Consider the following 14336-nt stretch of genomic DNA (forward strand, 5'->3'; position numbering starts at 1 on the left):
TTGCAACAGAAAATGTGTTATTTATACTTGAGTGAGACATGCTAGTGCAGAATCAGAGGAAGATCAAAGCTGCAATTGTACTGGCATGGTATTGCTGTAGTTTACAACTACTTTGCTCAGTGTTGCCGGAAGAGAAAGCTATGATTCGAGTTATCTCATCAGTGGCTCTAATCCTCTGTATAAAAATAAAATTAACTTTCAAATGACCAGTCCCAGGATCAAGGTATAAAGCTGCCTGAGACAGAAGAGGTGAACTGCTTCTCTGCTACTCTGAAGGAAGAAGGAGCAAACCTCTATTGACAGAGCAGGGTCGCTGGACCCAGAACATTGACTCGGCTTTCTCTTCACAGATGCTGCCTGACATGCTGAGGTTCTCCAGCAATTTCTGTTCCTGTTCCACTTAAGGAGCATGTTCCTAAAATAGGCATGTGTTTGAAGATGACAAATATGCAGAATTGCAATGAAAAGGCCAGGACTATTTGGACAACTCTTTCACAGAGCTGTCACAGACCGAGCCTATATTAGCGTGGTGCTGGAAAAGCACAGCAGGTCAAGCAGCATCCGAGGATCCCTGCATAAGGAATCTGCAGCATTTGCAGTTCCCACTTTCGCCTGTCACAGACAGAGCAGACCTTCTTCTATGCAATAAAATTTAATGATTTTATGGAAGCATTTCCCAGCCTTTTGAGTTGCTTCTCTTGTAGAGGAATGTGGGACTCAGCTCACTTCATCCCAACAATAAAAACAAATGACTGATTAATCGGATTTAATGGGAATTTGAATTTCACTCTGGCAAATGGTAAAATTTGAATTCAGTATAGAATCCCTACAGTGGGAAAGCAGATATTTAGCCCAACTCGTCTGCACTTACCTGCTGAACAGAATCCCACACAGACCCAGAACCCACGCTTGCCATGGCTAAGCCACCGAGCCGACACATTCCAATTCACTACATACAACTTAGCATGGCCAATCTGCTTAAATCTTTGGACTGTGTGAGGAAACTGGAGCATCCTGTGGAAACCCACGCAGACACAGGGAGAATGTGTAAACTCCACACAGACAGTCGCCCAAGGCTGGAATCGAAATCGGATATCTGGCATTCTGAGGCAGCAGTGATCCACAGAGCCACCCCTGTTCCTAAAATACAAAATTAGCCAAATAGCAACACTGAATCCATCATTTACTGTTATAAAAACCTATCTCCTTCAGTAATGCCCTTTCGGGAAGAAAATCTGCCATCTTTAGTTGGTCTGACCTACATGTGACTTCAGATCTACAGCAGTATGGTTAAAACTTAACTGCACTCATATTTCCCAATTCCTCCGCCTCCGCCGGATCTGCTCCCAGGAGGACCAGTTCCACCACAGAACACACCAGATGGCCTCATCCTTTAGAGCCCGCAATTTCCCTTCCCACATGGTTAAAGATACCCTCCAACGCATCTCGTCTACATTCCGCACCTCCGCCCTCAGACCCCACCCCTCCAACCGTAACAAGGACAGAACACCCCTGGTGCTCACCTTCCACTCTACCAACCTTCGAATAAACCAAATCATCCGCCGACATTTCCGCCACCTCCAAACAGACCCTACTACCAGGGATATATTTCCCTCCCCACCTCTTTCCGCCTTCCGCAAAGACCGTTCCCTCCGCGACTACCTGGTAAGGTCCACGCCCCCAAACAACCCACCCTCCCATCCTGGCACTTTCCCCTGCCACCGCAGGAACTGTAAAACCTGTGCCCACACCTCCTCCCTCACCTCTATCCAAGGCCCTAAAGGAGCCTTCCACATCCATCAAAGTTTTACTTGCACATCCACTAATATCATTTATTGTATCCGTTGCTCCGTTGCGGTCTCCTCCACATTGGGGAGACTGGGCGCCTCCGAGCAGAGCGCTTTAGGGAACATCTCCGGGACACCCGCACCAATCAACCAAACCGCCCCGTGGCCCAACATTTCAACTCCCCCTCCCACTCTGCCGAGGACATATAGGTCCTGGGCCTCCTTCACCGCCGCTCCCTCACCACCAGACGCCTGGAGGAAGAATGCCTCATCTTCCGCCTCGGAACACTTCAGCCCCAGGGCATCAATGTGGACTTCAACAGTTTCCTCATTTCCCCTTCCCCCACCTCACCCCAGTTCTAAACTTCCAGCTCAGTAACTGTCCCAATGACTTGTCCGGACTTGTCCTACCTGCCTATCTTCTTTTCCACCTATCCACTCCACCCTCTCCTCCTTGACCTATCACCTTCATCCCCTCCCCCACTCACCCATTGTACTCTATGCTACTTTCTCCCCACCCCCACCCTCCTCTAGCTTATCTCTCCATGCTTCAGACTCACTGCCTTTATTCCTGATGAAGGGCGTTTGCCCGAAACATTGATTTCGAAGTTATTTGGATGCTGCCTGAACTGCTGTGCTCTTCCAGCACCACTAATCCAGAATCTGGTTTCCGGCATCTGCAGTCATTGTTTTTACCTTTTGCACTCTGAAATGGCCTGGCAAGACACTCAGTGAGAGGGTAACTGGAATGGACAACAAATGCCAGCAATGTCCACATCCGGTGAGTGAATAAAAACGTCAGCTCGAACAAGACAACTCGTTTGCATTTTCTTTTACCCAAGTATTTATTTATATGCATGCTCCAATGTTTACATCTTTGTGTTAAACAGTGTCCCAGTATTGCTGCTTGCACTTAAAAGAACTTTGCTGCTTGAGTAAAAACTTCTTTTTAATTCAAGGTCCTGGAATTTTAATCCTCGTGGCTTAACCAGTTGAAGTGGTCTCTGTCTTTGTGGAGATTGAGGTTGTGCTCTGGTCTTAGCTGCGTTGACGTAATCTCATGAGATCTTTGTACGTTTGCAGGAGATTAGTCAGGCTGTCAGAATAGTGTCTGGTCCTAAAGGTGGCACCACTGCCAATGCCAAACTTTTCCTGAAGTGTCAATCAGGAATTTATGCACAAGTCACTGAGGACTGGTGCTTGAACCCAGTGAGATGAAGTTGACTTGGAGTACAGTTTGTAAGGATATAGCATAAATAAGCTTCAATGCAATTGTCATGGACATAGGAACACTGGAGACCTGTTCCAAATTTGTTAATTATCACAATGTTTGACAATATCAGTCAAAATGTCATAGCTGGCTGGTGTTGATATGAAGAAACATATATTATGTGGTATTATGTATTATATTATGGTGAGGTGCATGTCACTAATTTGGAGCAGAGTGAGTGTTTTACTGTGCATGACCATGCTATAGCTGACCTGGGAGCACTCAATACACTGTGTGATGAACACTGAATTTCCAAACAGAACCCTTCCATCCTTCAATTCCATGTGAAGCCGGAAATCACTTCCCTGACCAGACTGAATGCTTTGTTTGTAAGTTTGAATCTTTTGTGGCTGTCTAGCAGAATACAGCCAAGTGTATTTGTATGCTGTGCACGCAAATGCAAATTTCAGCTGTAGACACACGTCCTCTCCTCAAACTTACATACAGCTGGGACCTGCATTCATCTGAGGTGAATGCCAACAGCAACTTTAAACATTGAAGGCTTCTGTCTCGCTCCTCTGGCATGAATCCTGTATTGTATTATTCAAAAAGGACCACGCTGCTCATTCATCCCCTTAGCATAGGTGAAACCTATCCATAATCTTCCTTTTTAAATATATTTGGTCATTCAATATACTCTATCTTATGTTAGACACTGGAATATGGCTCTAGGTGCCAGCCGCCCTCTTGTAGCTGGTGAGTTGACATTCTTGGAGAATAGATCCAGAGTCTGATTACTGTCTGGCTGCTTCACCCAAGGAGGGCTCTACAGCTTGCCTACACTCATCCAAATTCTGTATGCATAGAATCACACAGCGCAAAAGGAGGTCAGTCATACCAATTCCAGAACCTGCCAGCAGGGGTCACTGAGTAGCACTTCAGAGCAGAAACCTGTCTAATTATCTTTTCAATTCTGAAACCAGAATTATTGAGGCCAGTCTGAGCAGTCCAGTTGCCGCCTCATTGAATCTAAGATCATCTGACCATGGTGTAAAAGATTACATACTCCTTCAAGGGAGCAATGAGCTACATTTGCAGTGTTTTTGTCTGTGCTAATTCATTTCAGTAAATACTGCCCTTTTACCCATGTATTTATTAATATGCATGCTCCAATATTAATGTATTTACAGCTTCATGTTAAACACTGCAGCTAACTTTAAAAAATACATTTTTGCTTGATTAAGAGCATTGTTTTAAGTTGAAATCTTGGATGTTCGTGCAATAGGATTAACCACTTGAAATGATGTCTGTCTGTGGAGCCATTGAGGTTACGCTCTGATCTTAGTTGGGTTGAAAGACTGTAATGATACCAGCTGATGTTATTACTGTTAATGACAGCTTCCATTACTTTACTGATGAGGCAGTTATTGGCCAGGTTGCATTTGTCCTGCTTATTGTGTACAGGACAACGCTGAGCAATTTTTGTCAGGTAGATGCCAGTGTTGTAACTGTACTGGAATAGCATGGCTAGGGGACTGGCAAGTTAGAACATAGAACATAGAAAAGTACACCACAGAACAGGCCCTTAGGCCCACGATATTGTGCTGAGACGTAATCCTAATGTAAAATATAGTAACTTAATCTATGCACCCTTCAACTCACTGCTATCCGTGTGCATGTCCAACAGTCGCTTAAATGTCCCCAATGACTTCGCTTCCACCACCACAGCTGGCAATGCATTCCATGCATTCACAACTCTCTGCATAAAGAACCTACCTCTGAAATCTCCTTTATACCTTTCCCCTAATATTTTCAAACTATGACTTCTCGTACCAGTCAATCCTGCCCTGGGGAAAAGTCTCTGGCTATTGACTCTATCTATTCCTCTCATTATTTTGTACACCTCGATCAGGTCTCCTCTCTTCCTCCTTCTTTCCAGAGAGAACAGTCTAAGCTTATTCAACCTTTCTTCATAAGGCAAGCCCTCCAGACGAGGCAGCATCCTGGTAAACCTTCTTTGCACCCTCTCCAAAGCCTCTGTATCTTTCCTATAATGGGGCGACCAGAACTGGACACAATATTCCAAGTGTGTTCTCACCAGGGACTTGTAGAGCTGCAGCAAACCTCACGGCTCTTAAACTCAATACCCCTGTTAATGAAAGCCAAAACACCATAGGCTTTCTTAACAACCCTATCCACTTGGGTGGCAATTTTGAGGGATCTATGTACTTGCACACCCAGATCCCTCTGTTCCTCCACACTGCCAAGAATCCTGTCTTTACTCCTATATTCAGCATTCGAGTTTGACCTTCCAAAATGCATCACTTCGCATTTATCCAGGTTGAACTCCATCTGCCATTTCTCAGTCCAGCTCTGCATCCTGTCAATGTCGCACTGCAGCCTGCAGTTGCCCTCTATACTATCGACGACACCTCCAACCTTTGTGTCATCTGCAAGTTTACTAACCCACCCTTCAACCTCCTCATCCAAGTCATTTATAAAAACTACAAAGAACAGAGGCCCAAGAACAGAGCCCTGCAGGACCTCCAGGCAGAATACTTTCCATCTACAACCACTCTCTGCCTTCTGTCAGCGAGCCAATTCTGAATCCAGATAGCCAAATCTCCCTGTATCCCATACTTCCTGACTTTATGAATGAGTCTACCATGGGGAATCCTATCAAATGCCTTGCTGAAATCCATATACACCACATCCACTGCTCAATCTTCGTCGACCTGTCTTGTTACCTCCTCAAAGAACTCAATAAGATTTGTGAGGCAGGACTGACCCCTCACGAAGCCATGCTGACTGCCTTTAATCACGCTATGCTTTGCCAAATAGTCATAAATCCTATCCATCAGAATTCTTTCCACAACATTGCTGACCACAGACATGAGACAGACTGGTCTGTAATTGCCAGAGATTTCCCTATTACCCTTCTTGAAAAGTGGAACAACATTCACATCCTTCCAATCCTCCGGTACGACTCAGTGGAGAGCGAGGAGACAAATATCCTCGCCAGCAGCTTAGCAACCTCCTTTCTCGCTTCCTGGAGCAGCCTAGGATAAATCTGGTCTGGTCCTGGGGACTTATCAATCTTAATGTTTTCCAAAATTTCTAGCATATTATCTTCATCAATCTTGATCTGGTTCAAGATTGTATCCCAGCTCCTCTAAGTTTTCATTTACAACAAGTTCCCTTTCCTTGGTGAAAACCAAAGCAAAAAACTCATTTAGGGCTTCCCCTATCTGCTCAGACTCCACACACAAGTTCCCTACGCTATCCCTGATCAGCCCTATCTTCTCCCTGATCATTCCCTTATTCCTCACGTATGAGTAAAATGCCTTTGGGTTCTCCCTGATCCTTCTTGCCAAGCCTTTTTCATGCCCCCTCCTGGCTCTCCTCAGTCCATTTCTGAGCTCCTTTCTAGCAAGCCTGTAATCCTCTAAAGCTGTGCTAGATCCTTGCTTCCTCCACCTTACGTAAGCTGCCTTCTTCCTTTTGACGAGAAGCTCCTCTGTTCTCGTCATCCAAAGTTCCTAATCTTACCCCTTTTTACCTGTCTCAGAAGAACAAATTTATGCATCACTCGCAACAACTGCTCCTTAAATAGTCTCTGGAGTACAAGTCTTCAGTACTATTGCTGGAATGTTTTCAGAGCCTGTAGCCTTTGCTTTGGTAGCTTCATCAGGTTGACACCTCATTTTTAGGTGCGTCTGATGCTGTCCTGGCATGGCCTCCCGCATTTTCCATTGAAACAGGGTTGATCCCTTGGTTTGATGGTAATGATTAAGTGGGGGATATGCTGGGCCATGAGGTTACAGATTGTGCTGGAGTATAATTCTGCGGCTGTCTTGAGTTGCTAGGTCTATTTGAATTCTGCCACACAACATGAGGGAGGGTTTCCTCAATGTAAAGGGGGTGCTGGGTATTGAAATCCCCTACCAGAGTACATTTTGTGCTCTTGCCTAAGTGTTTGCTCAACATGGAGGAGTTCTGATTTATCAGCTGAGGGAGGCCGGTATGTGGTAATCAACAGGATGTTTCCATGCTCATGTTTGGCCTGAAGCCATGCGACTTCATGGGATCCAGAGTCAAAGTTGAGGATTCCCAGGACAGGTCCCACCCAACTGTATTTCACTGTGCCACCATCTTTGCTGGGTCTGTCTTGTCAGTGGGATAGGATATATCCAGGGATGGCGATGGTAGTGTCTGCGACATTGGCTATAGAGTATGATTCGATAAGTATTACTATATCAGGCTGTTGCTTGAGTAATCTGTCAAACAGTTTTCCCAGTTTTGGCACTGGCCCACAGCTGTTAGTGAGGAGGACTTTGCAGGGCTGACAGGGCTGTTTCTACTGTTTCCAGTGCCTAGGTTGATGCCAGGTGATCCATTTAGAAGGTTTATGAACCATGGGGAATCCCTGTCCTGGAGGTGGGAATGTTTTGACAAATAAAATTAAAAGTGTTGGTATCTTCATGTTTCATTATATGAGGTATGATAATGCTTTTAATGCACAATTGATGAAAGAGATTTGTTCATGAAAGATATGTGATGTTGACAAGGACTATGTAATGGCCTTCAAATGATCAGAGTTCATTGTGCCATGCTGCATTCAGCAGTGTTTAGAAATGGAATTTGGTCCCAGTGCTTTAATCTCTGCTGTGATTCATAATTCAGCCATATGTTCAACATAGTTTGAAGCAGTTGGCCACCTTCACATAGCCCCATCTTCAGATAGCAGCTGACTCTCTGAAGAAGTACTTCAGCCCTGGAGGATTTGTTGATACAGCTGTGTGATAGATTCTTATTGTGACAGTTCAACTGATCTCGAATTGCCACGAGTGAGGCTGAATTTTGCTGGTCATTGACAGGCAGGAAAACAGATAGATGGGGTACTGGACATCATACCATCAGTGGCACACCTGCTGCCCTCATGCCCATGACTGCCACAATTTTATGGGAGCCAATGAAAGTTTTGGATGGGTTGCCCACCCATGGTCTAACCGTAGCCCATGCGTGGGTGATTGCTACCCAATTCAGGACCTCAACCTATCACTGCTCTGATGGACGGCAAGAGAGGCCTATGCCAAATGTGTAGCCCCAGCAGGTTTAAGTCTGCAAGCTGCAGGTCAGTGAAGTGCAGGATTCTGAACAAAGATCAATACAGCACAGGAGGCCCTTCAGCCCTCCAAGCCTGTGCCAACACATTTTGTCCTTTCTCACTAAAACTTACATGATCTCTGTATTCCCTTCCTATTCATGTATTCATCTAAGTGCTTCTTGAAGGTTGCTATTGTGTCTGCTTTCACCACCTCCTCTGGCAGTGCGGTCCAGGTGCTCACCACCCTTTGTGAGAAAAGCTTCTCTTGCACATCTCTTTTAAACATCCCTCCCTCACTACTTGAACCTGTGTCCCCTAGTAATTGACCCCTCCATCGTGGGAAAAAGCCTCATGTCTTCCACTCAATCCATGCCATTCACAATCTTATAAACTTCTATCAGGTCACTCCACTGAAAACAAGCCCAGTCTACCCATCCTTTCTTCATAACTAAAATCCCCCATACCAGGCAATATCCTGAAGAAGGGCTGATGCCTGAAACCATCCATTTGTAATAGTCCCACCTTCCCCAGAACCGGTCCCAGTGTCCAACAAATCTGAACCCCTCCTTGCTATACCATCTCTCAAGCCATGTGTTCATCCTGCCTATTTTTTCATTTCTACACTGGCTAGCACATGGCACTGGTAGTAATCCCGAGATCACTACCTTTGAGGTCCTCCTCTTTAACCTCTCTCCTAGCTCCCTGAATTCTTCTTTCAGGACCTCATCTCGTTTTTTTGACTTATGTCATTGGTGCCTATATGCACCAAGACAACTGGCTGTTCACCCTCCCTTTTAGAGTGGTCTGCAGCCGATTGGTGACAGGGCCTGACCCGAGCATCTGGGAGGCAACATACCATCCGGGAGTCCCGTTTTCGGCCACAGAACCGCCTATCTACTCCCCTTACAATAGAATCCCCTATGACTATGGCCCTTCGAGTCTTTTTCCTGCCCTTCTGAACAGCAGTGCCCACCATGGTGCCATGATCTTGACAACTGCTGCCCTTTCCTGATGAGTCATCTCCTTCAACAGTATCCAAAACAGTATATCTGTTTTGGAGGGAGATGACCGCAGGGGACACCTTCCTGCCTTCCTACTCTTTTTCTGTCTTTTGGTCACCCATTCACTGTTTCCCTCAGCAATTCTGACCTGCGGTGTGACCAGTTCACTAAACGTGCTCCACAGTGAGTCCATCCACAGCTCCAGAGCCGTCATGCGGTCAAACAACAGCTGCAGTTGGAAACACTTCTTGCAGTGAAAGAGTCAGGAATATCAGACACAATCCTAAACTCCCACATCAAGCAAGAGGCATATGCCACGGGTCTGAGGTCCCATACCATTGTATGCTTAGCTTTAAATGGACTAATTAAACCAAACAGTGCACTTAAATATATATGAAAAAGAAAGATAAGCAAGAAATAAAAGCCTTACTTTACAGAGTCTGTTTCTTCCGGTTAGAGGAGGGGGGCGGGAGGGAGATACTACACGTGCAGTATCTCTGGTTTAGCCACTGCCCAAATATAAATTAAGCCCTTCCCTACCCAGCAGCCCTCGCTTCACCTCACTTCTCTCCTCGCTGCTCTGTCAAAATGGAGGCCCAAATCCTGAGGTAAGACCCTTTTTAAGTGGGAAAGCTTACCCTTCCCGGTAAGGTTCTAGGGAGTATTGCTGAACAAAGAAACCTTGGAGTGCAAGTTCATAGCTCCTTGAAAGTGGAGTTGCAGGTAGATAGAATAGTGAAGAAGGCGTTTGGTATGCCTTCCTTTATTGGTCAGAGTATTGAGGACAGGAGTTGGGAGGTCATGTTGCGGCTGTACAGGACATTGATTAGGTCACTTTTGGAATATTGCATGCAATTCTGGTCTCCTTCCTATCGGAAAGATGTTGTGAAACTTGAAAGGGTTCAGAAAAGATTTACAAGGATGTTGCCAGGGTTGGAGGATTTCAGCTATAGGGAGATGTTGAAAATGGCTACGGCTGTTTTCCCTGGAGTGTCGGCAGCTGAGGGATGACCTTATAGAGGTTTATAAAATCATGAGGGGCATGGATAGGGTAAATAGACAAAGTATTTTCCCATAGATGGGGGAGTCCAGAACTAGAGAACATAGGTTTAGGGTGAGCGGAGAAAGATATAAAAGAGACCTAAGGGGCAACTTTTTCATGCAGAGGGTGGTATGTGTATGGAATGAGCTGCCAGAGAAAGTATTGGAGGCTGGTACAATTGCAACATTTAAAAGGCATCTGCATGGGTAAATGAATAGGAAGGGTTTGGAGGGATATGGGCCAAATGCTGGCAGGTGGGACTAGATTGGGTTGGGATAACTGGTCAGCATGGACGAGTTGGACTGAAGGGTCTGTTTCCATGCTGTACATCTCTATGACTCCATGACTCTAATAAAGTTCTGTAGGGAAAGAAACTGCCATCTTTACTTTATCTGGTCTATGTGTGACTCCAGACCCACAGAAGTGTGGTTGACTCTTAACTACCCTCTGGGCAATTAGGGATGGGTAATAAATGTTGGCCTAGCCAGTGACACCATCATGCCAAGTATGAATAAAAACAAAGAAAAGGGTCTTTTGCATAGCTTCCAGTATGTGTAAATGAGCCACCCTGTGACCCCAAATGACGACCCTAAATTAACTGTCAGCATAAATCTTAGCACATTTAGAATTATTTAGCAAATTTCTAATTAGAGCATCACATCTAATGTTGGACTCTGTTTTGAGTTTTGCACCCATTTGTTGCTTGGTACTATCAGTACAAAAGAACTAAGAGCAGGAGTAGGATCATTCTTGAAGAAGGGCTTATGCCCAAAACGTCGATTCTCCTGCTTCTTGGATGCTGCCTGACCTGCTGTGCTTTTCCAGCAACACATTTTTCAGCTAAGAGCAGGAGTAGGCCATCCGGCCCTTCGAGCCTGGTCCGCCACTCAGTAAGATCATGGCTAATCTTTTCATGGACTCAGCTCCTCTTACCCGCACTCTCACCATATCCCTTAATTCCTTTATTTATCAAAAAAAAACTACCTTAACTTTAAAGGTGTTTACTGAAGTAGCATCAACTACTTCCCTGGGCGAGGAATTCCATAGATTAACAACCCTCTGGGTGAAGAAGTTCCTTCTCAATTCAGTCCTAAGTATGCATCCTCTAATCTTGAGGCTGTGCCCTCTTGTCCTACTATTGGAAATATCATGTCCACTTCTATTTTGTCAATTCCCTTCATAATTTTATATGTTTCTACAATATTCCTCCTCATCTTCTGAATTCCAATGAATATAATCCCAATATACTCTGTCTCTCCTAATAAACCAACCCACTCAACTCTGGAATCAACCTAGTGAACCTCCTGTGCACGCCCTCCAGTGTCAGTACATCCTTTATCAAGTAAGGAGACCAAAAATGCACAAGGTACTCCAGGTGTGGCCTCACCAGCACCTTGTATAGCTGCAACATTACCTCTCCACTTTTAAACTCAATCCCTTTAGCAATGAAGGACAAAATTCCATTTGCCTTCCTGATTACCTGTTGTACCTGCAGCCCAATCTAATGTGATTCATACACAAGAACATCCACCTCCCTCCTCATAGCAGCATGTTCCAACTTTTTACCATTCAAGTAATGATCTTTTTTACTGTTACTCATATCAAAACGTATGACTTCACATTTATTAACATTGTATTCCATCTGCCAGACCTTTGCCCACTCACTCAAAGTATCTATGTTCCTCTGCAAAGTTTCACAGACCTCTGCACACTTTGCTCTGCCACTCATCTTAGTGTCATCTGCAAACTTTGACACCGTACATGTGGTCCCCAACTCCAAATCATCAATATAAATGGTAAATAATTGCAGTCCCAACACCAATCCCTAAGACACACCACTAGTCACTGATTGTAGCCAGAATAGCACTCATTCACCCCCACTCTTTGCAGTACCTTGCCTACTCAGAACAGTTGAAGAGATATGGTGTTTAATGTGATCCACAAGTCTTTGGAATGTAAGGTTTGCTTACCAAGAGCACATTTGCATTGAAATTTATCTGCACTATTACTCCTTTCAATGATCCTCTCAATCAACTCTGTCTGACCCATAATAGTTTTATCCATACAGGTAGTTCTTTAAGAATTCAAAGAGTTTGCGCTTTAGAAACAGTGTCCCTGTTTCGTCAATCGCGTTACAGCGAATTTGCATTTATGAAATGTGTATTATAGCAGAAAACCTGTGTTAGTTGAATGTCCCCTCAGCCTGTATTCTAAAGAAACAGCTCCAGATTACCTTATTGCTCTTTGCGATGTGATGAAATATATTGTTGAAAAGCTTTTATTCATTGAGACAAGCTTTGATTAAATAGGGAAGCTGAGAAATAAAATTGACCTTTCCAATTTCTGAAGAAACTGAAACTGGAAAGCAAAACTCCGGAGGAGCTTGAACCTAGTTGAATCTATATGAAAAGACAGAGAGAGCTAGTGTTCCCTGTGCCATCCTGCTAAAAGCTTTGATAAAAGATATATCACATCAATCACCCTTCTGACCTCCTCAAAATGTGTAATCAGGTTAGTCCAACATGGCCTTCCATTAATCAATCCATATTAAATGTCCTTGATTAATCCAAAGCTTTTGAATTGACAATGAATTCAATAGTACTCATTAAGAATCACAGGCACATCAACACGTTGGCCACCTTTGTCATCTCTAACAGGCTCTTCTCTTTCTTTAGTTATTATATTTAAAAAATTCATCTGTGGGATGTGGGCATTGCTGGCTGGCCAGCATTATTGTTGCCCTTGAGAAAGTGGTGGTGAGCTGCCTTCTTGAACTGCTGCAGTCCACCTGCTCTGGGTTGACCACAATGCCTTTCGGGAAGGAATTCTACTATTTTGCTCCAAGCACAGTGAAGGAACAGCAATATACTTGTAAGACAAGATGGTGAAAGGCTTGGAGGGTAACATGAAGGTGATGATGCATCTGCTGCCCTTGATCTTCTAAGTGGAAGTGGTCGTGGGTTTGGAAAGTACTATCTGAGGACCTTTGATGAATGTATTTTGGTGATCATCATGCTCTTAATGTGTTTTGATTAGTTTTGTTGATCTTTTAATGAATTTAATCTTTGATTTCTTGATTTTATTTCCAATATTTCTTTGTACTCTCTCATTGTTTTTCTGATTTCACTTCTTCACTTCACTTGTGCACATTAAGTAGTTGAAATTCCTTATTATTACTCTTTTCTTTCATGTCTCAGATATCCATCCCATCTGAAAACCCTCTCACCAAGAATATCATCCTATCATTCTTACTCTTTCATAGAACATAGAACAATACAGCACGGAACAGGCCCTTCGGCCCACGATGTTGTGCCGAACTTCTATCCTAGATTAAGCACCCATCCATGTACCTATCCAAATGCCGCTTAAAGGTCGCCAATGAATCTGACTCTACCACTCCCACGGGCAGCGCATTCCATGCCCCCACCACTCTCTGGGTAAAGAACCCACCCCTGACATCTCCCCTATACCTTCCACCCTTCACCTTAAATTTATGTCCCCTTGTAACACTCTGTTGTACCCGGGGAAAAAGTTTCTGACTGTCTACTCTATCTATTCCTCTGATCATCTTATAAACCTCTATCAAGTCACCCCTCATCCTTCGCCGTTCCAACGAGAAAAGGCCGAGAACTCTCAACCTATCCTCGTACGACCTACTCTCCATTCCAGGCAACATCCTGGTAAATCTTCTCTGCACCCTCTCCAAAGCTTCCACATCTTTCCTAAAGTGAGGCGACCAGAACTGCACACAGTACTCCAAATGTGGCCTAACCAAAGTCCTGTACAGCTGCAACATCACTTCACGACTCTTGAATTCAATCCCTCTGCTAATGAACGATAATACTCCATAGGCCTTCTTACAAACTCTATCCACCTGAGTGGCAACCTTCAAAGATCTATGTACATAGACCCCAAGATCCCTCTGTTCCTCCACCTGACCAAGAACCCTACCATTAACCCTGTATTCCGCAATCTTATTTGTTCTTCCAAAATGGACAACCTCACACTTGGCAGGGTTGAACTCCATCTGCCACTCCTCAGCCCAGCTCTGCATCATATCTAAGTCCCTCTGCAGCCAACAACAGCCCTCCTCACTGTCCACGACTCCACCTATCTTTGCATCATCTGCAAATTTACTGACCCACCCTTCGACTCCCTCATCTAAGTCATTAATAAAAATTACAAACAG

The 14336-nt window shown here is 44.4% G+C and overlaps 1 protein-coding gene across 4 annotated transcripts in view; it reads left to right on the forward strand.

Moving 5' to 3' along the window:
* Positions 1 to 14336, forward strand: part of ctnna2 (catenin (cadherin-associated protein), alpha 2) — a 1236619-nt gene that overhangs the window by 1180330 nt on the left and 41953 nt on the right. The gene's annotated exons all lie outside the window — the stretch shown is intronic.

The sequence above is a fragment of the Chiloscyllium punctatum genome, chromosome 1 (genome assembly GCF_047496795.1).
Source record: "Chiloscyllium punctatum isolate Juve2018m chromosome 1, sChiPun1.3, whole genome shotgun sequence".
NCBI lineage: Eukaryota > Metazoa > Chordata > Chondrichthyes > Orectolobiformes > Hemiscylliidae > Chiloscyllium > Chiloscyllium punctatum.